General features: G+C 48.3%; 1 protein-coding gene across 2 annotated transcripts in view; it reads right to left on the reverse strand.

The window, feature by feature from the left end:
- SEMA4G (semaphorin 4G) overlaps positions 1-25,321 on the reverse strand; it is a 960,547-nt gene that overhangs the window by 66,823 nt on the left and 868,403 nt on the right. For both annotated transcript variants that reach the window (XM_069611666.1, XM_069611665.1), the window contains exon 16: positions 12,283-12,387. The gene's annotated coding sequence lies outside the window, so the exon portion shown is untranslated. The remainder of the gene's footprint in view (positions 1-12,282; positions 12,388-25,321) is intronic.

Consider the following 25,321-nt stretch of genomic DNA (forward strand, 5'->3'; position numbering starts at 1 on the left):
GCACAACACTGTGGTAGCTGTTGAGAAAATCCAGAAATGCATGAAGTTTTGGGAGAAGTTGCCCCTAGCTATGATGGGACGGGGGGCAATGCTTAAGATGGTGGTCCTACCTAGGCTTTTACATTATTTTAACAATATCCCACATATGATACCCAAGGAGTTCTTCGCTAAACTGAATAGTGTGTGCAGGGACTTCCTATGGCATGGTACCCGGAATAGAGTAGCGCTATGGAAGTTGCAGAACTTCTACGAAAAAGGGAGGTATCAAGCTGCCCAATTTTGAGGTCTACTACATAGCAAGTCAATTACAATATGTGGCCAATTGGCTCTCCGAAGTGACCCCTGAACATAGGTTGTTTGGGCGGGTTTGTACCCCATTTTACTTAAAGGAAATGATATGGTTGCCTGAAACAGATATGAAGGAGCGCCCCAAGATGATGATGTTGGGGTGGAAAATGTGGCGTCGAGCGTGTCGGATGATGGAGGACCCATTCCCGTGCTCCCCGCAAGTACCGCTGGTCGCATTAGCAGGAGGGGACAAGCAGCTGAGGGTGATTATCAGGACCTACTGGGAATCGGCAGGACTGGTAACGTTGGGGGACATCTGGCAAGAGGGGACCATTAGAGATTTCGAAGAACTTGGGGAGGAGGTGGGATTACACACTGGCCAATATGTTACATACCATACAACAGTGTTAGCAGAGGAACCAGATGCTACTGTGGGGGTAATATGTGACATATCGGAAGGGGGGCATGAGATTTCTAGATTGTACGAGATGGTGATGACCAAGGTGGGGAAGGAATTGACACATTTGAGACTTGATTGGGAGGAGGAGAAGGGGGCCCCGATGGGAGATGGGATGTGGGAACGCACCCTGGGATATCACAAAAAAGTGTCAAGAAACGCCAGACTTAAACAAATACAGCTGTACATAACGCATAGAGCATACATGACCCCTCTGAGGATATCCAAGTTCCGGAATGCAGGGTGACAGGCTTGCCCTAAGTGCGACATGGAAAATGCTGACATGACACACATGCTTTGGTCATGCCCAGTAATCGAAGGTTTCTGGGGTGAAGTGGCACAAAAATTAGCGACAAAAGGGGTCACGCTTGTCATAGACACGGCTTGGGCCTGCTTGCTGGGAGGGTTCCCCAGACCACGGGAACTTAAACATGTCGAGAAACTGAGAAATTTGGCATATGTGTTAGCAAAACAGAGGATCGCCATGGGATGGAAGAAGTGCCACAAGCCACGGGTGGAGGTATGGTGGAGGGAGTTACAGAAATGGGCGGAGGCTGAAACGGTAGTATGGCAGGAGGCGAGCGGCATGAGTGGGAAGGAATAAGTGGGTACCCTGATGGCATGGAAACTATTAATAGCGGAACTGTTTGGATCTATATCGGACCCGACTGAATCCGAAGATAGTGAGACCCAGCCACATGTAGCAGATACTGAACGAGATGTACAAATAGGCTCATAATGGAGGGTGGGACTTGGGGAGCAGTGGCAAACTGGAAATACAAATTGTGTTTACTGGAATTGTTGTAAATTACACTGCTTGTTGGGTTTGTTTGTATTGTTGTTTGGTTTGAATAAAATGAATAAACTATTTTAAAAAAAAATCTATTACTGGGTTCAACCTTTCTGGTGGAGGTCCGTACAGATCACCAAAACCTCAAAGTCCTGCAGCAAGCCTACACCACGAATAGTCGACAGGCAACAGGCACAATGGGCGCATTTCTTTCTGCCGTTTCAAATTGAATTTACCTTCCTTCCTGGGAACCAAAATCTACGAGCTGATGCTCTCTCTCGCAAAGACTCTCCTACTCACAGATTTACTCCTGAACTATTATTCCCGAGAGCTAAATTCGTGGCAATGGTTACCGACTTCCTTCACGCACTTAAGCAGGAAACTTCCCAGAATAGGCAGTTATGTGAGGATCTCGCAGTCTCCCATCAATTTACCATGAATCAAGGATACTATTTTTTCAAGGAACAAGTCCTGGTCCCGACCCCTTCTCTTCAAAAAGAAGTTCTTCAAATGTGCCATGATTCCAGAGCTGCGGATCATCGAGGTTATCAAAACACTCTCCATTTAATCACACGTCATTTTTGTGGCCAAATTTAAGATCCGACATACGAGACTATGTGTCAGCATGTGTAGTTTGTCAACATTCCAAGATCCCTCGGGTTCCGCAATATGGTCTTTTATCCAGCATGCCCGTTCCTGACAAACCTTGGCAAGTGACATCTACAAATTTCATAGTGGATCTCCCTACCTCCTCTCAACATACCACCATTATGGTGACTATTCAAAATTCCAGGGGCCGCTCAGATGTCCAAAATATTCATCTCTGAAATATTTTCGGGACACAGCCTTCCAGACACCATCGTGTCTGATAGAGGCCCGCAATACACCTCCCATTATTGGAAGAACATTTGGCTTGAGTTGGGAATTCAAAGATCACTTAACTCGGGCTATCATCCTCAAACCAATGGGCAGACAGAACGCCTGAATCAAACATTAGAGGGGTACTTACAGTGTTTTGTTTCCGCAGCCCAGGATAATTGGCTAGACTTGCTCCCGCTGGCAGAATTCGCCTATAACAATGCCAAACATGCAGCTCTAAAGAGTACTTCCTTCTATTGTTCTTACAGATATCATCCCTCATGTATACCCTCAATAACTCCATCTTCCTCCTGCTGCCCGGGAATGGACAGTCTCTACTTTGGCATACAGAAGGGCCATCAGCTTGCTCGTCTATCCCTTCAAGCTGCCCAAGACCGAGCTAAACTCTATGCGGATCGCCACCGCCGAGAAAAAACTACATTTAACGTGGGAGATTTGGTCTGGTTGGCTTCCCGGTTGCTTCCTAGACATTTAGTTAATTCGAAGCTATCACCCCAATACTTTGGTCCCTTCAAGGTGATATCTCTGGTGGGAGCAGCAGCAGTTTGACTGGCATTACCCCCTTCCTTGTCTCGTATACATCCCATTTTTAATGTTTCACAGATTAGGTTGTCGGTTAAAGGTTGTTTTCTATGGACAACTAAGACTCGTCCACCGCCTGTGATTACAGAGGTCGGACCTGAATATGAAGTTGCCAACATTTGTGACTCAAGGTACCGGAGAGGTCGTCTTCAGTTCTTAATAGACTGGAAAGGATATTCTCCTTCTGAAAGAACATGGGAACGAGCTTCTGGGGTTCATGCTCCCAATCTGGTGAGAAGATTTTTTCGGCTTCACCCGGGAAAACCAGGTTCTCTCCCACTGAGGAGGGGACATACTGTTACACATTTCCGACGTTGGTCATTGTGGCAGCGCAAGCGATTATGTGCGCCTATCAGGAGTAGTACTCCCAAGAAGGCCGGCGTCCTATTTTCTCTTGCTGAGAACTGCGGTCTTGTTGTATCTCGTTCGCAAGGAACGTTGTCGGCAGATCACGTGACTTCATATACGGAAGGAAGTGCAGCAAGCAAATGCGTCACTACTGCCCTTACCGACGCTTCGTAAGTTTGCTTCTAGGAATTTAGCTTTGTCCGTTCATGCTTCAGACTTTCCTTTCTCTTAATCTCTTTTGTCCTCCTATTACTCGTATTGCAGGTTTCCACCTCTGCACTCTCTCTGTGCAGAAAGTCTCTCTCCATCTTCGTTCGCTTCGGGTGAACCTTCCAGTTATTCTAATCCATTCAACTCTCATATAGGGAAAGCGATTTCACTCATCTACTTTCAGAAAATGAGTCTTACCTTTTCACGCTCTCTGACAGTGCCCTCCGCTGTCACAATTACCATTGGTTACTGTTCTTACGATCCTTTCTATTATGTAGAACCACTCTCTATCTAACGCTTCAGGACACAGATCCGTGAGCCCCTGAGTGTCAGGTTCAAAGCATGCATTTTAGTTGGCACCCGTTAAGACTTTTTGAGTAAGTGCTCTGCTCTTTCTTTCTAACTCTGTTCTTGGTACCTTGCTATAGGTATTACTTACCTGTTCTGTCTCCCCTTCTTAGAGAAGTCTTCATCGCCCTTGAGTCTCCAAGTACCAAAGAACAGCATCCAACATCGACTAGCCCAGAATTCTGCAGAGAAACAGGTTTTTTCCCCTCAGGAGGGTTTCCCTGAGGGTTGTGCTTTCTTCCTCTCTGGTGGTATTTATCTTCCTAGAGGGAGGGGCAGGATTGTCACAGGGGATCTTTCTCTTCCTCATCCGCTGTCTTCCTTGGGAATTGCTGACTGCCCAGGTTAGTGTGGAATTCGATATACAAGTGAACTGGTGTATATAATTGTATCCTGATCCGTCAGTTATTGCTGTCAAAAGTAACAGTCACCTCCTTTCCTCTCTATTGGTAGCCTCCACTCTTGCTCATTCAAACTGTTCCTCTCCTCCTCCACCTCCATATCACCCATTCCACAATCTCACCTGTTTGTATCCACTCTTCCTCCTCCAGACTGCTCCTCTCCTTCACCTCCACCTTGTCCTCTTCCTCTGTACCACGTTCCTCCTTGCCACGCTGCCACGCACTGCCTTTCTCATGTAGCCTCACTACGCTGAATCCCACTCCTCCTTTCTCTCTTTTAAAAAAAATAACTTTATTTAACACGTTAGCAGACATGTTACCTTGTTGACAAACCTTCTATACGGAGTAATAGTGACGGATCAAGTTACTTACCTGTAACTGTTGTTCTCCAGCATGGGTCTGGCATGGATTCACATGCTCATGAATGTTCCCCCTCGTCAGGCTGGGAATCCTCGGTAAAAAAAAATCAGTATCAGTTTCGTTTCTGATCTGTCTTTCGTAGTAGTAACCAATCACTGATCTCTGCGTCATACTGACCACAGCCAATGACTGCCCTCTCTCTAAGCCCCGCCTCTGGCAGCCATCTTCAGATTTGGTAGCACGTGAAGTGGCAGTATGGCCAAGTGAAGAGCCGCAGAGGGGTAGGCGGGAGGGTTCGCATGTGAATCCATGCCAGACCCATGCTGGAGAACAACAGTTACAGGTAAGTAACTTGTTCCTTCTCCAGCATGGGGTCTGGCATGGATTCACATGCTCATGAATATAAGAATACATAGCAGTACACACATGCACAACCACGGGAGGTGGCAAAAGGCTCAACATTAAGCAATACAAAAAACTCAACATTAAGCATCTCTTACCTCCTCACCAGGCTCACCTTAAGCGAACAGGTTGCGCAGCACTGCTTAGCCGACCCTGGACTCCTCCCTGGAATCCCGATCGACGCAGTAGAATCTCGTGAAGGTGTGCGTCGACCTACACATAGCAGCCCTGCAGATGTCCAGCAGGGGCACACCAGATAAGAACGCCGTAGTAGCAGCGATCGCTCTGGTCAAATGGGCTCTCGGACGGCCTGGCAGCGGTCGGTTAGCCAACCGGTGGCAGTGCATGATGCAGCCGGAGAGCCATCTGGAAATAGAAGACTTCGAGAGAGCCTTCCCTTGATTCACAGGTCCAAAGTTCACGAATAGCTGTGATGTCCTCCGAAAACTCTTCGTGCGGTCCACGTAGAACTTCAGCGCTCTAGCCACATCCAGCGAGTGCAGAGTCCTCTCGGCAGGCGAAGGAGACGGGAAGAAATCAGGTAACACCAGGGGCTCGTTAAGATGGAAGTCTGACGGCACCTTGGGCATAAAGGAGGGGTGCGTCCTAAGCACCACCCTCAAGGCATGGAAAGTCAAGTACGGTGCTTTGCAGGATACGGCCTGGATCTCTCCCACTCGTCGTACGGAGGTAATGGCCACCAGGAATGCAGTCTTCCACGACACAAACTTCATCGGTGCGGAGTGCATTGGCTCGAATGGGGGCCCCATGAGCCTGGTCAGCACCACCCTAAATTCCCACGCCGGGGCCGGGGCCTTCACCGGCGGGAACGACCGGAACAGTCCTTTCATAAACTCTTTTACCAGTCGATGGGACCACAGGGACGTCCGTCCTGAGGTTCTGGTATATCTGGAGATCGCCGCCAGATGAATCTTAATGGAGGCATGGGCTAGCCCAGCCTTTGCCAGCGATAGCAGGTACGGCAGCACTTGAGGGGCCATAACCCATAGGGGGTTGATCTTCTGTGCTCGGCACCAGATAGAGAACCTCTTCCACTTATGACCGTAGCATTTGAGAGTCGAGGACGCCCTGGCCTTTGCAAGAACCTCTCTGCAATCGGCCGGTATATCGTAGCCTCCAAACTCTAGCGCTGCAGGAGGCAAGCCTGCAGGTTCAGCGACACCGGGTCGTGGTGGAAGATGGCGCCTCCTTCTCTGGAGAGAAGGTCCGCGTCCGCCGACAGCTTGATGGGAGGGGACGTTGACAAGTCCAGAAGGTCCGGGAACCAGATCTGCCTCGGCCACGCCGGTGCGACGAGGATCATCCTGCACCGGGACCTCTTGAGCTGGTTGATGAGTCGAAGCAGCAACGGCAATGGAGGGAACGCATACAGGTATAGGCCATCCCAGGGGAACGAGAACGCATCGCCCATGCTTCTCGGCTGAGGAAACCTGCTGGCGAACCTCTTGCACTTCGAGTTCGTCGCTGTTGCGAACAGGTCGATTTGAGGTTTGCCCCATCATCGGAAGAGTTGATCCACCTGATCCTGGCGCAGCTCCCACTCGTGACACGCGCGCAGCTCCCTGCTGAGCGAGTCGGCGATGGTGTTTCTTTCTCCTGCCAGGTGGAAGGGAACCAGGAACATCCCCTGGGCGACCGCCCAGTGCCACAGATCCTGTGCCTCCTTGGATAGGGCTGGGGATCTGGTGCCTCCCTGCTTCCGTATGTAAAACATTGTCGTGGTGTTGTCCGTGAAGATCCGCACCACCTTGCCCTTGAGCGACGGGAGGAACGATTTGAGAGCCCAGAACACGGCTCGGAGTTCCAGGACGTTGATGTGCAGGAGCCTCTCCTCCGGGAGCCAGAGGCCTCTTGCATGGAGATCTCCGGTGTGGGCGCCCCAGCCTTCCAGGGAGGCGTCCGTCGTCACCGTCTCCTGGTACGCCGGCGTCTGAAAGTCCTTGCCCGCCATGAGGTGCGCTCGAACGCCCCACCACTGAATCGCCCGCCGGAACACCTCGTTGAGGGGGACCCTGTCTTCGAAGGTGCCCGTCGCCTGCATCCAACGGGCGTCGAGAAATTCTTGAAGAGGGCGCATCCGTAGTCTGCAGAGGCGCACCAGGTAGATGCAAGAGGACATCATCCCCAGGAGGGACTTCATGGACCTCACCCTGGCCACGTCCAAGGCTAGCAGACGCTGCACCTTGCCTAGAATGGTCTTCGTCCATTCTTCCGATGGTGCCGCCAGGCGCCTCACTGTATCGAGCTTCGCTCCCAGAAACAGGGCCCCCTGCGACGGCACCAGGTGGGACTTTAGGTTATTTATGGCGAATCCCAGGTCTGTGAGTAGCTGGACGATCCTCGCAGTGTGTTCGACGGCGAGTTCCCTCGTCCTTGAGCGGATGAGCCAGTCGTCCAGGTAGGGGTAGACGTGAATCCCTTGCAGGTGCAGCCGCGCCGCCACAGGTGCTAGGCACTTGGTAAAGACCCTGGGGGCCGACTTCAATCCGAACGGCAGTGCTCTGAATTTGTAGTGGCGTCCCTGGACGACGAACCTGAGGAACTTTCGGTGACTTTTGAGGATAGGAACGTGGAAGTAGGCATCCTCCAGGTCCAACGACGACAGAAAGTCGCCTTCCTCCAGCTGTCCCAGCACATGCTGGAGGGTGACCATCCTGAACTTTTGTGACCTGATGTATTTGTTCAAACGACGAAGGTCCAGGATGGGGCGCCATCCGCCCGTCTTCTTCCTGACGAGGAAGTACCTTGAGTACACCCTGGAGCCCCGGAGCCTCTTCGGGACAAGCTCGATGGCGCCTTTCCTGAGCATCGCCCATACTTCCAACAGCAGTTGCGGGACGTGATTTTCCTTCCTGGCCACAGGTGGAACGTGAGGGCACTTCTTCAGGAATTTGATAGAGTGTCCTCTTGCCAGGGTATCCAGCACCCAACGGTCGGTGGAGATGGACTTCCACACGCCGACGATCTTCGTCAGCCGGCCTCCCACCGGGGTGCTTTGGTGGGGGCCCGAGGCCACGGCCGGTTCAGTCCTGCTTGGAGGTGGTGGCCTTGCTGCCCTGGCCACCTTGCCGATGGCGGCGAGGCGCTCCCTGCTTGCCGCGACCCCTGTAGGCCTCCTGAGACGAGGAGCGTGCTGCCTGGCGGTAGGACGACGAGCCACCGCTGGATCCCTTGGAGGCACCCTGTCTGCCTCCGGAGCTCCGAAAGGGCCGTCGTTGCTGAAGGGCTCCTAGGGCGCGGGCCGTCTCTGTGTCCGTCTTTATGGCTTGGAGGGATTCATCCACCGCCTTACCGAACAAGTTGCTGCCGTCAAACGGCATGTCCAACACCCTGGTCTGGACGTCCTGACAGAAGTCGGTCGCCCAGAGCCAACCCCGTCATCGTAGGCAAACACTGTTGCCCAGCTGGCGGAACGCGGTATCGGCAATATCGGTTGCCACCGTTATGGCGTGGTCCGGCGCCACCTCGCCTTCGTGAAGTATTTCCAGGGCCTCGGACCTCTCGTCGTCCGGTAGGAAGTCCAATATGGGGGCCAGCTTAAACCAGAGCTCTCTGTCGTAACGGGCCACGATCGCTAGGGCGTTGGCCGCTTTGATCGTCGTCGCCGCCGACGAAATGACCCGCCGCCCCATGGCGTCCAACTTCTTTCCCTTGCCGGCCGGCGGGGAATTCGACGTCGAGGCTCCTGACCCCGCCGCTTTCTTCTTCGCTGCCGCCGAGACGACCGAGTCTGGCGTTGGCTGGGCCCTGAGGCACAGGGGAGCAGTTTCGGGGACCCGGTACTTCTTCTCGTACCGGTCCCGTTTGGCTGGTGCCGTGGAGGGGTTCTTGAGAACCGACAGGCCCTCCTCCCAGATGTCATCGATTAGAGGCACCGCGATGACAATCTTCCTCTTGGCCTCCCGGCGCTGATAGAGGAAACCTTCCTTTTTCTGCTCCTCCGGGCAGAGCTGGAACAATTCGGACGCCCTGGCGATCATGGCGTGGAATGATCCAATCTCGTCGGGCGGCGAGGCCTGTGCGACGGGAGACGGGAGACCCGTTCCGTCGTCATCGCCGTCGCCCTCAGAACCCGTCGTCGAGCCCATCGCACCGTCATCTCCCAACTCGTGGGAGGATGAGGAGGGAACTGTAGGCCTTACGGGGGCAAGTGGAGGAGAGGGTTGGGTCCTCTGTCGTTTGTTCTGAGGACTTCCCGACGGGCCAGGTTGCGGGTCCTCCGGCCTGGGCCGTGGTAATCTCGTCCTTATCTCAGAGCATAAGGACTGGATCGCAGACAAAATGGCCGCCGAGCTATCCTGAGGCCTAGGTTTCCGCTGCGCTGGAAGGGAAGGCTGCTCTTCCTCGCCATCGTCGTCTTCCTCAGTTATTTCCCGAGGATCTTCCTTACGGGATCGAACCTTCTCGAATTGGACTTTGAGATTCTTCATGGCCTCGGTCAGTTCCTCCTCCGAGGCTGACTCCGAGCTCGAAGAGGCTACCGTGCCCCCCCTCGCTTCTTCCATCATGGTGGCCATGACGATGGGCTGAAAAGAGGATTCCCTCCTTGGCGGCAGGGAAACTAGTCCCGGAGGCAGTTTCCGCTGGCGGGGTCTCTGCCGGCTTGGCCAGAGTCGCCGCGATCGCCTCGATAGAGGCCTTTGCCTGCTGGGTAGGGGCCTTCACCACCTTAGGTGCGTCCCGGGCCTTCTCCTTAGGGGGAGGGGCGACGCCTCGCTCCCCCTCTTCCGAGATCGGACGGGGCTTCTCCTGAAGCTTACCCAGGGTCTCGGACTTCCTCTTCCCCGAACCGGAGCGCTGGCTCGTGGTTGACGGTGCCGGGGAAGGCGCGCCCTGCCTGGCGACCGAAGAGCCCGACCTTTACGCGCTCCCGGAGCCAGCGGACTCGCGGCGCTTGGCCTGGTGTTGGGCCCCCGTCGCCGGGGCACCCGCACAGGACTTAGAAGCCCGCTCGGACCCTTTCTTCTTCTTCTCACCCATTGAGCCCTTCTCCAACCAGCTGGCGAGACGGGATCGACGGTCCCTCATGGTCCGCTCCGACAAGTTCTTGCAGAACTGGCAGTCCTTCTCTACATGAGTCTTGTCCCCATGAAGACAGAGGCATCGCGAATGTTCGTCCTCCTTAAACACATTCTGCAGCCCGCATCCAGGGCAGCTGCGAAACAGCTTGGGTCCGGGCGACAAACTCGCGTCCTGGACCATCTCGAAGTAGGCCGCGAATCTTCTGGAATCCTCCAAGAAGTTGATTCGACGAAATCTTCACCCTTGAGGGGCGTAGGAAAATCCTGCAATGGGTAGCCGTTAACGGGAGTAGAAACGGTGGAGCTTGAGGCTCGATTAACCGAAAAAAATGTGAAAATTCACCTGAAAAAGCACAAAACACGCAGTAAAAGCTCGAAAGCTAAGCACGAGGACTCCCAACACTTGAATGTGCGGTAAAAATCTGAAGATGGCTGACAGAGGCGGGGCTTAGAGAGAGGGCAGTCATTGGCTGTGGTCAGTATGACGCAGAGATCAGTGATTGGTTACTACTACGAAAGACAGATCAGAAACGAAACTGATACTGATTTTTCTTTACAGAGGATTCCCAGCCTGACGACGGGGAATATTCATGAGCATGTGAATCCATGCCAGACCCCATGCTGGAGAAATAGTGAAATACAAACATTTAGCTACTACTTACTGTCAGGATATCAAATGACATAGTATTGGTTACACCCTATAAGCACTAGAGGGTCGGGCCAGCCATATCTTCTCCTTCATTTGTTTGCAAAACGTAATCTCGGAAAGGACCCCAAATGTGCTTCGGTCTGCATCTGGAAACAACCACTGCAATGTAGCCCCCCTCCCTTTCATTAGCATATGTTAGCTCCTTGGGCCATTCTGTACCATTAGGTTTTTTAGCAATCATACAGCTCAGATTGAAGATCCTCCGAATCTTTACATTGACCTTTCCGATGTCCTCCAGCAGGTATTTAAGAGGGGAAGTACCAGTGGGTTTTTGGTAATAGCATATAAGGTGTCTGCGACCTCTCGCCAGAACTGAGTAACCAGAGGAAAGTCCCAATGCATATGAAAGGAGTCCGCATTTGCCTTACCACATTTCATGCATTCATTACTAACAGATGCGTGCAGGGGTGTAGTGCAATTGATTCAGTATTTTAAACTGTATTAACCAGAACTTAATGTTTAGGGAAACATCTTTCGCCAATCGACACCAGCGCAACCATTCGTCACGTATCACAATGTGTAAGTCTTTCTCCCATTTCGCCTTAGCCCCATTGACTGATGCCTGGTTAGTCTGACACGCCAATGCTTGACTGACATTCTAGGACACATGAGTAATTATGTGGCACAATAGCTGGTGGGCAGGCATTCAGTGGCACAATAATGGATGAACAAGAAATAGTTGGCAGTAAACACAACAAAATGTCTCCTGATCAAAAAAAAACAATTCATGATTGAAATAGCAAATCTTTAAGGTACACAAAATAAATATAAGGAATAGTTGGCGGCATAATTGGTGGGCAAGCGTTCAGGGGCATGTCGGATAATAGACAGGCATTCTGTGACAAAGACTGGTGGACAGGCAGTCTATGGCACAATAGCTTTTGGAACTTGCGTTCTGTGGTACACTGATGGATTGTTAGTTATTCCTGGCACAATAGCTAGTGGGCAGGCATTCAGTAATACAGTGAATGATGGGCAAGAATTTACTGTCACGTCAACTGATGGACGGGCATCTGTGGCACAGCAACTTGTAGGCAGGAACGGCACCTAAAATACCTCGTGGGAAAGCAAAATGGTGTACAGGTGGCGTTCAGATTAAAACATATGGCTTTTGCCAATATGTTCTTAAACATGTTTTTGTGGTTCCTTTCTTTAAAAACTTCATAGGAGCTTAAACTCCACCGTTGAAGGATTTACACTGCTCTGCCTTCCCCTCCCTGTGGTGGGTTGGGAAACGTGTTGCTAATTTAGGAACTCTTCGCAACTTCTCTGATTAGGGTGCAATGGAGTCATTGAATCATGTTACTTTACAATTGTGTTTGTTTCATTTACATGGTCCATAATATGAATGCAGCAAAAGGGATTGACATCCATGTACATGACTTCCATGTACACAAAACCACAGTCAGTATAATTGCCTCTTCATGACTTTATGAAAAAGAAACCCACATATGCCATCTACTCACAGAGCCGGGGGCCGCACACTGCTTGCATCCTTGTACATCTCAACAGGTCCTCCTCGGTTAGCGTTGGTGAACCATGAGCACACGATGATAACGCCAATTAAAATCCTGGAACGGAAATCACATTAATTTACCCCAATGCTTTTTATATCGGCAGCTGCACTTTCTAGCAGTGCATATTTTAAATTGTGTAATGCACAGCAGCTGAAGAACTCCCCTTGCTCTTTTTCCCTTATTCATTTCTTCCACTGGCGTTTTAGTTGCAGGCATACTGGGGAACAAAGCATATTTTTGTGGGAGACTGAAAAACCTCTTCCTTGCCTGACATAAAAAATAGAAAAATAATATTGTTCAGGGGCCACTGTAACATATAAAAGTGTATGGATGGCCTCTTAGAAGTGTGTGTGTGTGTGCGTGCGTGCGTGCGTGTACATGTGAGAGTGTATGGGTGCGCGCATGTGTGTGTGTGTGTGTGTGTGTGGGAGCCCACTGCAGCATTGACTGGAGGCCACTAAAACCTGCAAGTGCACAAAGTAAATGTCACGCAGTCAAAACAAGATGCAGAAAGCCACAAGGTTCATACATTTGGAAACATGTTAACAAGCCAAATTAAATACCAACTTCAGCAGAGCCAAGACCTTCGTAAGTGCTGGGAAGCGTGTGAGTAGGAGGAGTAAATCCCCTTCCATAAAACGATCTATACAATGTAAACACCAGAAAGCCAGACTCCAAACACCCCCGTAAAAGCGGCTTATAAACAGATTAACATAAACTCAAGGGAGGACGGCAGAGTGTCAGGTTGCTGCACGTTCATCGCTGCTGCGGCTGACATGTTGATTGAAGAACATAGAAGCCCTATTGTAAACAAAATGAGAGAACTGAGAACTGTAAACGGAGGAAAGCACAGGGCCAACACGCTGGTCTTGGAAGCAACAGAGCAACAGAGGTTCGAATCCCGGATCTGTGCTTAGAAACCGAACTCAGGTAGGAATCCTGGATCTGAGTTTAGAAACCAATAAAATAAAACTATAAACTCATTAATAGGGGAAAATAAGACCATTTGAGAGTGACAATGAGGAGGAGCACCTGCTCTTTCAGGATTTCTGTGTGCAGGATATAATGTAAAACAAGGAATGGGATGACCAGTCTGGAATAACTTTTTGTTTGAACGTTCAGTAGGCCTCGAATGGCCACCAGCAAGCGAGCCAGGCACGCTTCACTAGCCCAAGTATATGATTATCTGGATGAGCAACGTTCCATCCAATAATAAACTTGCTTTACCACAACGTGCACTCGTTCCTCAGGTGGTGGGTCCACTTGGGTTAAGGGTATTAGGGGCCCGCCCCAAAATTAGCATAGGGTGGCCAGGACTTGCAAATATTAGGTATTAGAACCTTTTGTATTAATATATTATTTAACCTTATGCTGTAGAATAGGGTGACTCAAGGAGGGACCAGGACTCACAAGGTTAGGTCAAGAACATTACAATTGGACACCGAACTGCGTAAGGCGTTCGAGACCTGTACGAAAACCCACTTTGTGTTAAGACATCCTGTCTACTCTTGGACGGCCCCCATTGTGCTTATAGTTCTTCCCCTAGAACATGCAGGCTGTTATCCAACCCATACTCACATGCCGTGTAACAATAAAACCATCCTGTTCAAAGACATCCAGTCAGTGTCACGTGTGTGAAGACTAGTCTGAAACAGGAGGTTCTCATCTTTTCAATGAAGTGTCTTGTGAGTCTCGGGTTCACAGTGAATAATGGGTGAGGATTCTGTGACACAGTAACTCAGATAATAGAGAGGAAGCATTCTATCGCCCAGTGAGAGGTGGGCAGGCGTTCCTTGGCACAATAACAGATGGGAAAGAATGAAAAGGCAGCATCACTACCTGAACAGCATGGAGTGGCATCTTGGGTATGGACAGGCATTCTGGCAAAGAGAATGGTGAGCAAGCGGCCTGTGCCAATGTAATGCTTGACTGACATTCTATGACACATGAGTAATTCTGTGGCACAATAGCTGGTGGGCAGGCATTGAAGGCACAATAATGGATGTACAAGAAATAGTTGGCAGTAAACACAACAAAATGCCTCCTGAACAAACAAATCAATTCATGATTGAAATAGCAAATCGTTAAGGTAAGCAAATAAATATAAGGAATAGTTGGCGGCATAATTGGTGGGCAAGCGTTCAGTGGCATGTCGGATGATAGACAGGGATTCTGTGACAAAGAGGCTGGTGGACAGGCAGTCTATGGCACAGTAGCTTTTTGAACTGGCGTTCTGTGGTACACTGATGGATTGTTAATTATTCCTGGCACACTAGCTAGTGGGCAGGTATTCCGTAACACAGTGATTGATGGACAGGAATTTACTGTTACGCCAACTGATGGACGGGCATCAGTGGCACAGCAACTCATAGGCAGGAACTGCATCCAAAATACCTTGTGGGAAAGCAAAATGGTGAACAGCTGCCATGAGCAACGACCCATCCAACAGACCTCTGCAATCACAGACTATATACAGAGCGAGAAAATGAATGTTGATTTCTTTTTTTAACAAAACTTTAGAAAGTTGTGAAGTTCGATCATTATGTCGACTCTGCAAGTCACTCTTGGACGACGGAACGATACCACTTCCTTATTGCATAATATGCTATGATCACGAGCAAGCGAGGCAGGTCTAGGTCAGACTATAGACTCCTCCAACACTAGGAGAACCACTGTGTAGAATGGGCAGTGGGCTATTAAGGACGGGCGACCAGAATTTCCAAACCAAAAACCGGGACACTTTTCACAAAGGCAACACAATCGACATAGAAGAAAGACATCAAAGGCTTAGCCATAAAATACATATCTCAGAAAAGAATGGGTGACCTCATAAAATGATGGAGATATCAGCACTGTCTTCCTTTCATTGACATTAGTTGGTTTCTTGGAATCCTTTTTGGTCATTTTATGGTTTTTACAAGTATTTCAATAGCATATTGAATCGTTTAGTGCTTTTCCCAGAGATGGGGTCTTTTTGTGGAGGTCACTGGGATGCATTAATGCTGATGGGCATGCTCCTTGGGCAATGTGTGTACAACTATCACTTCTATATCTTAGAATCCCTGTGCCAATCCTCACTTTTATTCCTCTTGCATTTCTGTGCCTCCCCATCTTGTCTATCAGTTCTCCATCTCCTATTTAATGTCATTCTTTTGAGGCATTTGACTCTCTGCATCAGGAATTGATGTTGCAGTTTAAACTGTCTGTACTACACGAGGCTTTCTCTGGAGCTGCAGCCTGGCCTGCACCCACCCTGTGTCAGAGAAGCTCTCCTTCAAATCCTATTCCAAGACTGGTGCATTTGACTGTTTTACAGAAGTGTGTGGTGACAGGTTGACATGTTGTGAAAAACTGGAAGTGCCCCTCCGAAACCTGGAAATCTTGCCACGTTATATTAAGGGCACCAAGGAGCTACAATGAGGGCAGGACATGTATTATCCTAGCGCATGGTCCGATGATCCAATATCCCTGAGACAACTGCTCTCCAGTCATGCTGGAGGCCCATGGGTCTGCAACCTTTGGCACTCCAGATGTTCTGGACTACCACTACCGGGAGCCATAGCCACCATAGTCAATGTTGAGTGATCATGGGAGCCATAGCCCAAAACAACTGGACACCTGCCAACCTACTTCCTTTTCACAACACTCTGCCCCTGGGCAAGTGATCATTTAGGCCAGGGGTTTGTAACCTTTGGCTCGCCAGAGCGTGGCTGGGCTTCTGTGTGACTGATTGATCTCTTTCTTCTGGCAGGGCTCCGACCATTGGGCGCTGGGCTGTTGGCCAAGGTGAGACTATGGAACTGACGCATGTCCAACTTTGAACTCTAAACCTATTTTTTTCTTTCCCCGTTATGATTTGTAGATGACTAGATGTTCTCCCTTGTGGTTTCATAAAATCTCTGTCATGAAGAATTCTGGGTTGGGTAGAAAGGAGGGACCCAATAGCCGAAAATCGAGTTGACATGAAAATGGTTACATTGTTGTAATTTGACTTCCAATCATCCACATATGGCTGTAGCAGATGCAAATAGAAACATCTAGTCGTTTGAAGCTAACGAATCCATGCACTGAGATCTACTGTGACAGGCATTGGAATAAATCATCAGTCCTGTGTTATATGCCTCATTTGTTTTTTTTATTTTTAAAAAACAGTTTAGGTACAAGTGAGAGTGGTTTGATTGTCTGTTGGAATGATTGGGTCGAGCTGTGACCAGTTTACACGTAGGGAGTATTGCATTTGCAATTTAATATAATGTGATTATGTGGTTTGTGAATTATTTGTTGTCGGAACAATATGATTAATATTAGATTGAAAGTAATGCCTCAGCCTTGTTTGGCAAGATGGCCACCAAGCCCATGTGTTTTCCTGCTACAGGTGTAGGCTTTTTTTATAAGCAGAGACGCTCACGGGTTAACTCTTATCTCAGCGGTATTTCTCAAATGCATGTGAAGAGCGGACGACAATACCAATAAAGTAAGTTTACAAATATAGCATTAGTCAGGCCTAGGTCTTGTGCTGCTGCAGGACGAGTGTATACATATGGTCCCAGGAGGATAGCTCAGCGGCAGCGTGCTCGACTTGGAAACAAGATGACACAGAGCCACACAGGTTCGATCCCTGGGTCCGTGCTTAGAAACCTCTGGGTATTAAGCGTGTTATATATAACCGATCATATCATATCATTGCGTAGCTGGGCTTCTGTGTGACTGATTAATCTCTAGCAGGGCACCGACCATTGGGCGCGGGGCTGTTGGCCAAGGTGACCCTATGGAATGGACACATGTCGCAAATTTGAACTCTAAACCAGGTTAGAATTTGGTGTTCCTTGTGGGAGCATGTACAAAGCAATGTACTGTGTGAAATTCATGGGAAATATTCAGATTTCCTTTTTTCTTTTCCCTGTTGTGATTTGTAGATGACAAGATGTTCTCCCTTGTGGTTTCATAAAATCTCTGTTCTGAAGAAGGCTGGGTCGTGTAGGAAGAAGGGACCCAATAGCCGAAACTCGGCTTGACAGAAAAACAGTTACGCTGTTGTAATTTGACTTCCAATCGTCAATATATGGCCAAAGCAAATGTAAATAGATACAGCTGGCCATTTGAAGCTAACAAATCAACAAACAGAGTTCTACCGTGACAAGCGCAGGATGAATCATCTGTCCTGTGTTATATGTTTAGGTACGAGTGAGAGTGCTATGATTGTGTGTTGGAACGATTGGGTTGAGTGTGTGACCAGTTTACACAAAGGGAGTATTGCATTGCACTTTGATATGATGTGATTATGTCGTTTGTGAATTATGTCTTGTCGTGACAATATCAATTATCTGTGTTTTTTCAAATCTATTACTAATACATTCCATTTGTTTCATACATGGGTTTCAATTCTCATGTACACTCAATTAAATAATGTTTAAAAAAATGTGCCTCTTAAAACTGTGTAGGACCCTTTGTTTTCGTTGTCTACAACTCCCATCAGCCCAAGCCAGTATAGCCAATGGTAAGATATCATAGGAGGCGTAGTCCAAAATATCTGGAGAGCCAAAGATTGCCCCGATTTCAACATCTGGAGAGCCAAAGATTGCCCCGATTTCAACATCTGGAGAGCCAAAGATTGCCCCGATTTCAACATCTGGAGAGCCAAAGATTGCCCCGATTTAGCGAAATCAAGCAGCACCACACAGCCAAAAACCAGTTGTCTACATGTGTGAATGTATTCTTTTGTACATGGCAGATGACCTGCCATGAATGACCTGCTTGGAACTTGGTTAAAGACCATGCGCCTGCAGCCTGGTGGGAGGTATACAAAGTTGTTCTAGATGAGGGTCTACATGACTACGAAGTGGTGAGCAGGCAGGGGTCAGAATTATCTGATGCAGGCCATTTTAATTAGAAAGCCATCCAGGGTTTTTCGGGCTGGAACATCTCCGAGTACAAACCAAGGCTCATTTCTGCAATGCATTCATCACAGTCAAATATGTTGTTTTGATGCAAGGGCTCAATTATTTTTTATGGGGACTACACTCATTTATTTTATAACTCCATTCCATTTTGGCTTTGACTGATCAGGCAGTCAATGGATCCGAAAGAGAAATCTTAAAGCATCTCTCTCAGTCAGGGGCCTTTCATAGGATGGATGCAAAGTGAATCGCATATATGCAAACTAGAGATTTGAGCAGAAAATATAAACTCATAATGTCAGAGTGCAAATTAGATGAAACTTTGACACAACAGAAAGGTATGACTTGCTTTTCACAGAGGAAATGACTCTTGAATAAGAAAGGTTTCCTAAACTCTACAGTCAGAGGAAAGCGCTCTGGATATTAACTGACCGAGTTAGAAGAAAATAATGTTTATTTATTTATTGTATTTGTTGGTAGCGCCCAGACCCAGTGGTATCACGGCGTGAAGAAGGCAGCACATAGCGCCTTACAGGTTGGTTAGAAACAGTCGGGTTACATTTCAGCATACATAGTAATGATCAAACGTGGACAGTGGGCTCTAAGAGTTACACATATTTGTTAAACAGTGAGGTTTTTACTTGCTTTTGGAAGAGTGGGTAAGTGGTTTCATTTTGGATATGGTAAGGGAGGGCGTTCCAGAGTGTGGGAGCGATGGTGGTGAAGCAGGAGTACCCATCTATCTTTATGGCAAATCTAGGTATGTGCAAGGCAGATGTGATAGAAGAATAGAGATTGCGTGAGTTGTGTTTCTTGGTAATACGGTCCATGAGGTGGGGGGGCAGTGTTGTGTAGGCAGCGTTATGTGACAGTATGGAGTTTAAAGTCGATACGAGCTTAGATGGGGAGCCAATGAGCATCCCGTCTGATTTGTGAGATGTGACCGGAGCATTTCATGCCCCAAACAGCTCAGAGCGTTATTTTGAAGCAATTGGAGTTTGTTGAGGTTTTTGGTTGGAGTCCCTGCTAGAATGGTATTGCATTAGTCCAGTTTGCTGCCTATGATGGCTCTAGCTAGGGTCGAGGCAGTTGTTACGAGTAAGGAATCTTCTGGAGAGGTTTAGGAGTTTGGCATAATAGGCTCCAGAGGAAGTGATTGCTTTGACATGTATTTGTATGTTGAGTTCAGCGTCCAGGTAACCGCCTAGTGTTTTGACATGGGCAGAGACCGGGATGGTGCTGCCGTGGATGCAGAAGGAAGTGAAGGCAGGACTGAGGTGTATGAGGTGGTGTGGGGATCCCACGATAAGGAGCTCTGTTTTTCGTCATTCAGGCAGAGATGATGAGTGGCCATCCATGTCTGTATGATACTGAAGACGCGGTTAATGTTGGTGGAGTCTAGTTTGTGGTTTCTGGTGATTTTGAGGAGGACTTGCGAATCATCGGCGAAATTGGTGTAGGGTATGTGGAGGCTGTCTCTGTGGTTGAAGAGGGGTTTGGTATACATGTTATACAGGGTAGGGGAGAGACAGGAGACTTGGAGGACACCCTAGGAAATAGGTATGGGGTCCGCTGATTCGGGCCCGCAAAGATCTTAGGGGATCGGCCAGATAGGAAGGGTTGGATCCATGAGGTGGAGTCTGGGGCGATGTGGAAAGTTGTGGTGAGGTGTTTGCAGAGGATTTCTTGATCTACCAGGTCGAAGACTGGAGAGAGGTCTAGTGGGAGGAGGCTTGCAAGTTTGCCATTATCCCTAACGTGGTCAAGCTGGATCTTGACGTCGAGGAGGGCAAATTCCATACTGTGTTTGAATCTAAAGCCTGATTGGAAGGTACCTAGCAGATTGTGGTTTTCAAGGTGTAACTGAAGTTGTGTGTAGGCAGTGCAGTCCAGGATTTTGGGGAGATAAGGTACTGTGGTGACAGGGCGGTAGTTAGTGGGGATGGTGGGATCTAAGGTGGGCTTCTTCAGGAGGGGCGTGACCCATGCTTCTTTGATGGCAGTAGGAATTCAGTTGGATTTAAATGATGCATTAATGAAGTTGGCTATGGTAGGAGCCAAGGGTTCTGTACACATTTTGACAAAATGAGCTGGGCATGTGTCGCCAAAACAATTTAATGCTTTCAGGTGCTGGATGATTGTGAGGACTTCAGGGGGGGAAATGGCAGAGAATTGGAAGTGAGGAGGATGGGCTGCGGTCATGGAGGTGATGACCAGGGGTGTAGTTGGCAAGGGTGGAAGTAGGTATATTTTGAGAATAGCTTTCTCCCTTAATTTCCGTGTTTTGGTGTCCAGGGAAGATTGGATGAGTGTGCATCATGTTTTGTTTTTTAGAGACATTATCGGATGTGGGGCCGAGGTTTCGAGCTCTCTAAGAATTTTGGTATTTGAGCTTGCGTCAGAGATTCTGGTGTTGAAGATGTTGGCTTTGGTAGCAATGATAGCTGTTTTGTAAGTGTCAGCTGAGCAATGGAAGGCTGTTTTGTTATTGGAGGTAAGGTTCTTCCTCCAGAGATGTTCAAGAGCATGTTTCTTTTCCGGAGAGAGGCTAGGTCATCAGTGTACCAGTTTTGTAGGTTCCTTTATTTTTGGAGGTGGTTTTGAAGGGGGCATGTTCGTCAAGTGCAGTGAGCAGTGCAGAGTTGTACGGTGCTAGTAAGACTTTGGGGTGGAATTGTCTAGGGCTGATTTTATTGAGGCTAGGATGGGGGAGTTAGAAGCTCGACTGTGAGTTTACAGGTGTGTCTGGCACTGATGCGAAGGGGTTGTTCACCGATGGGAGTGTTTTTGGTGGTAGAGGTAAAGGAGAATAGGATCAAGGAATGACCTGACCAAGGAAGGGGGAGAATGGAGGATACTTGAAGGGGAGTGTTGCAAGGGAGTATCCAGTCAAGTGTTCTGCCTTCTTCGTGGGTAGGTGAGAGGACCAGTTGACTGAAGTTCATCTCTTCAAGGGTGGCTGCAAGGGCAGAGGCCTTGTGGTCAGAGGGGTCTTTGTAGCCTAGATTGAAATCTCCTAAGAGGATTGAGCTTGAGGAGCGTAGTGATGAGGAGGGAGATGTCGGTTTCTGGATTGCCAGTGTGGGAAGGTTGGTGGTAGAGGAGAAGTAAATTGGTGGTGGTCTGGGGGGAGGATTCCTGCTTGAGCAGTAGGATTTCATAACCAGTTAGCTGCTGCAGAGGGGAAGCCCTGATGGGGAAGGTGGATTTGTGGAGGAAAGCAACTCCACCTCCTAGGCCGTCTTGACGGTCGACTCGTAGGATGGAGTAACCAATGGGAATGGCAAGAGAAATGATGGGACCGGCTGCTTCACGTAGCCAGGTTTCAGATAAGGCTAGTAGGTCTAAATTGTTAACTTGTAAGAGGTACTGGGTGTCGGGAGTGTAGAGGAGCAGCCACATGCCTCTGCAGGAAATCCTGGCCCCCCACTACCTATAAAACCCTATTGCTCCCGTAGACAACGTCCCCAAAGATAAACAGTGGTGCACTAGCATCCACAATGCCCTAGCTAACAAAATTGCAACCTTGCAAACTAAAATTGCAAAGAAGAAAGCATCCTTGAGCCCTACTAGAGCCCACACCATCCACTCGACTAATTCACACAGAACAGCCACCCAACACAATTGCCAACCTTTCAGTTTTACTAACATAGCCATCCTAGAAACTGAAAAGGTGATCCTATCACTAAAGCCTTCTAACTGCCAAGGTGACAACTGCCCTGCACAAGTCATTAAGGACGCAGCACGAGATGTAGCACCCTTCATCTCTAAACTAATTAATGCTTCATTTAAATCTAGCACTGTACCATCTAACCTTAAAGAATCCTGGGTACTACCCCTCCTTAAAAAACAGACCCTCGACCCAGCCATCCCTACCAACTATAGGCCAATAACCACAGTCCCATTCCTCCTCAAAATCATCGATAGAGTAGCCTACCTCCAGATCCAAAACTATCTGGAGACGAACCAACCACTAGGATCTCGCCAATCTGGTTTCAGACCATTACATGGCACTGAAACAGCCCTTATCGATCTGAAAACACAAATTGACGAGCTGAAGGATAAAGGTAAAACAGCTATGCTCCTCCTCCTTGATTTATCAGCGGCCTTTGACCTCGTGGACCACGCAGTGTTATGCAACCACCTAGCGTCTGCCGCCTATTTCTCAAGTGAAGCTGTAGCCTGGGTACAATCCTTCCTAGCCAACCGTACGATGAGAGTGTTCTCCCCTTTAGCCTCAGCGGACCCAATACATATCACCTGTGGCATCCCACAAGGTTCATGTGTCTCACCTACCATGTACAATATCTTCACTAAGCCACTCTTTGACAAATGGGACAGACTAGGGGTAATTTATACCAACTATGCGGACGATACGCAGATCCTCATACCACTATCTGGCAACTTTGTCGAAGACACAACTCTAGTAAACAAGATCTACCTCATCATTCAGGCATGGATGGCCTCCCACGGCATCTGCCTGAATGATGACAAAACTGAGATACTGATCCTGGGTTCCGACTCCAACCTCAGAAAACTTAGCCCAAACTACCGTGCCTTCAACATTGATGGCAACATAATCAAAGTGGCAATGGAGGTAAAAACACTAGGTTTCTACCTCGACTCCACGCCATCTCTTAAAAAACAAGTTAATTCCTTAGCGTCCTCCACAGCTTACACCTGCAAATTAATCAGGGCCTGCAGACCCTACCTTTCCAAATCTAATTGCATCACCCTAGCCAATGCCTTAGTAATGTCGAAACTGGACTATTGTAACGCCCTCTATGCAGGTGCTAGCAAAACTGTCATAAACAAAATGCAAATACTTCAGAACAACGCTCCTAGAGCAGCTCTGGAAATACCCCGTAGAGCCCACATTTCTAACATCAGAAAAGGCCAGCATTGGTTAAAAATCAGTGATAGAGTTCTTCTTAAGACACTATCCCTCACCCACAAAGGCCTGAATAACAATGCGCCCCATATATCTCGGCCAGACTGACAAGAAAATCCTCCACTCAACACACTAGAGCTTCTAACCACTTTCTGCTTGAAACACCCAGATTCAGACTATCCAAAGCGGGTGGGGCAAGCTTCCCGGTTAGAGCTGCTCACGCCTGGAATGCACTGCCCACCGCACTGAGAGCCAACCTACCCTACACCAGATTTAGATGCAAAGTGAAAAGTTGGCTTTGGACCAATGATGACCTACAATTGCGCTAGGCCAGGACCTATTAGAATTTTTAACCGCCTGCTACCTCTGTTACCTGACATTAGACTATACTAAACTAGTAACCTGTACTTCACTTATCCTGTATCTAATGCATTCTGTATACCGGCTCTGTAATTTCTTCATGTACTGCATTCCCTGTATGTACTCCATGTATGCAACCTAAGCTCAAGTATTCTTATGACTGCTGCGCCCGGCTACCCCTGGGTTTTGTGCGCATTATCAAATAAACAAAACAATGCAGGAGCCGGAAATCGTGCCATGCTGGACACCAGCAGTTGTGACCATTCCGCTGCGAATATTCAAGAAAAGGTACCCATTGGGAAAGCCATATCAAATGTATTCCCGAAGAGAAGACAATCTAATGGAGGAGCTACACGAGGGGGATATGAAAATGAGAGAAAGAGGAGCTGGTGACGTCACAAGAGATGAGCATGTTGCACTGAGAAGATAGGCTGAAGAAGTTGTATGGACCTTATAGAATCAGATGACGAAATAAAGAATGGAGTGAACGTTCATATGCAAAAAGAAGATTGCATGTGTGAAGAGCACTGCAGAAAATGTAGATCGTTTAATAACTGTACAGATGTAGCAACGCAAGTAGACTAAGTGATCATAGAAGCTGGCTATATGTAGTGAATAGACTGCAGGCGGAGGCGCCATTGTATAGAAGCTGGACATTGGTGTCACACGTACAGTAAGTTCAACCCATGGAGAGAAAGATTGAAAGCTGTGTCACAGAAAAGAATTAGCTTAGATTGTGGAAGTGCCGTCTGGCTGGTGTCAAGGATGAAGCAGCCTAGACAGGTTATCTATTCTTGAAGGCAGTAACCGTAAGATGCTGAATCATCCCTTGTTAAGGTGTAGAGAAAGAACACCACAAGTGCCAAGTTTTATTCATCCCAGACAATTAAATGCTGCAAGATGGGCTGAATTGTGGTCTCCTGTCACGTGAGCCAAGGAGGGAAATCGAGTTGGGCATGCGATTCCAGAACTATGATAGCATGTGCTCACATTTCCTTCTATTCCCAGAGATGAGAATACACTGCAAGTTCAAGTTCAAAGACACTCTTCATGGCAGAAGGCATAGGTGATGAGAGACGTTGGGCTAATTGGGTGGGGAGGTAAAGTTAAGTCCACCTCCTGGCACCTGGGATATGAGCTTATGTGCTGCTAGTGAGCCGAATGTTCCAGAATGGCATGCTAGCCAATTGTAGAGGGCCTTTTAATAAAGGGCCTTATAGTTTGAGAGCCAATCATATACCGTGTACTTAATAATGATGAAGAATGACTTGCACTAGAGGTGGGAATGAGTGGTCCACCTGACAGTAGATGTCCAATCACAACCCAACCCTTTTATAGAAAGTATACTTAGATGTTCCCCTTGAGCGTATCATAAACCCTCTTAGGTTTTTTTAGTTTGCCACGTAGTATGACATCACATTTGACACATTTTTGCTATAAAAGTGTAATTTGTTATGAAATGCTTCGAGAACGCGTGTGTGATGTCCGTTGCAACTCCCTGTTTTAGACAATCAATATTAAAACAGAAAAACACTTTTCCATCTTCCTGAGTTGATTCGATTATTTGGTGTCAGAGTTAATCTGCATCCCATCCATTGCATGTGTGCTACCAAAAGAGCTCTAACGCTCAGGAGCATGAGCGCAGATGGAGCGTGTTTTAATCAATGCACAGGCAAAGGTGTTTGGAGGGGAGGGGGAGTAGGTAGTCTAGGTGAGGGGGGCTAGTGGAAGAGTTAGGGAGTGTCAGGAGGGGGCTTTTGGGCTTCTTGGGCCAATTGTGTTTAGATTCTTGGAGGGGGGATTTGGAGACTTTGCAGCAGAGTCTGTATGGGCAGGCTGG

This window comes from Ambystoma mexicanum, chromosome 8 (genome assembly GCF_040938575.1).
Source record: "Ambystoma mexicanum isolate Mex_15411 chromosome 8, UKY_AmexF1_1, whole genome shotgun sequence".
Classification (NCBI taxonomy): Eukaryota; Metazoa; Chordata; class Amphibia; order Caudata; family Ambystomatidae; genus Ambystoma; species Ambystoma mexicanum.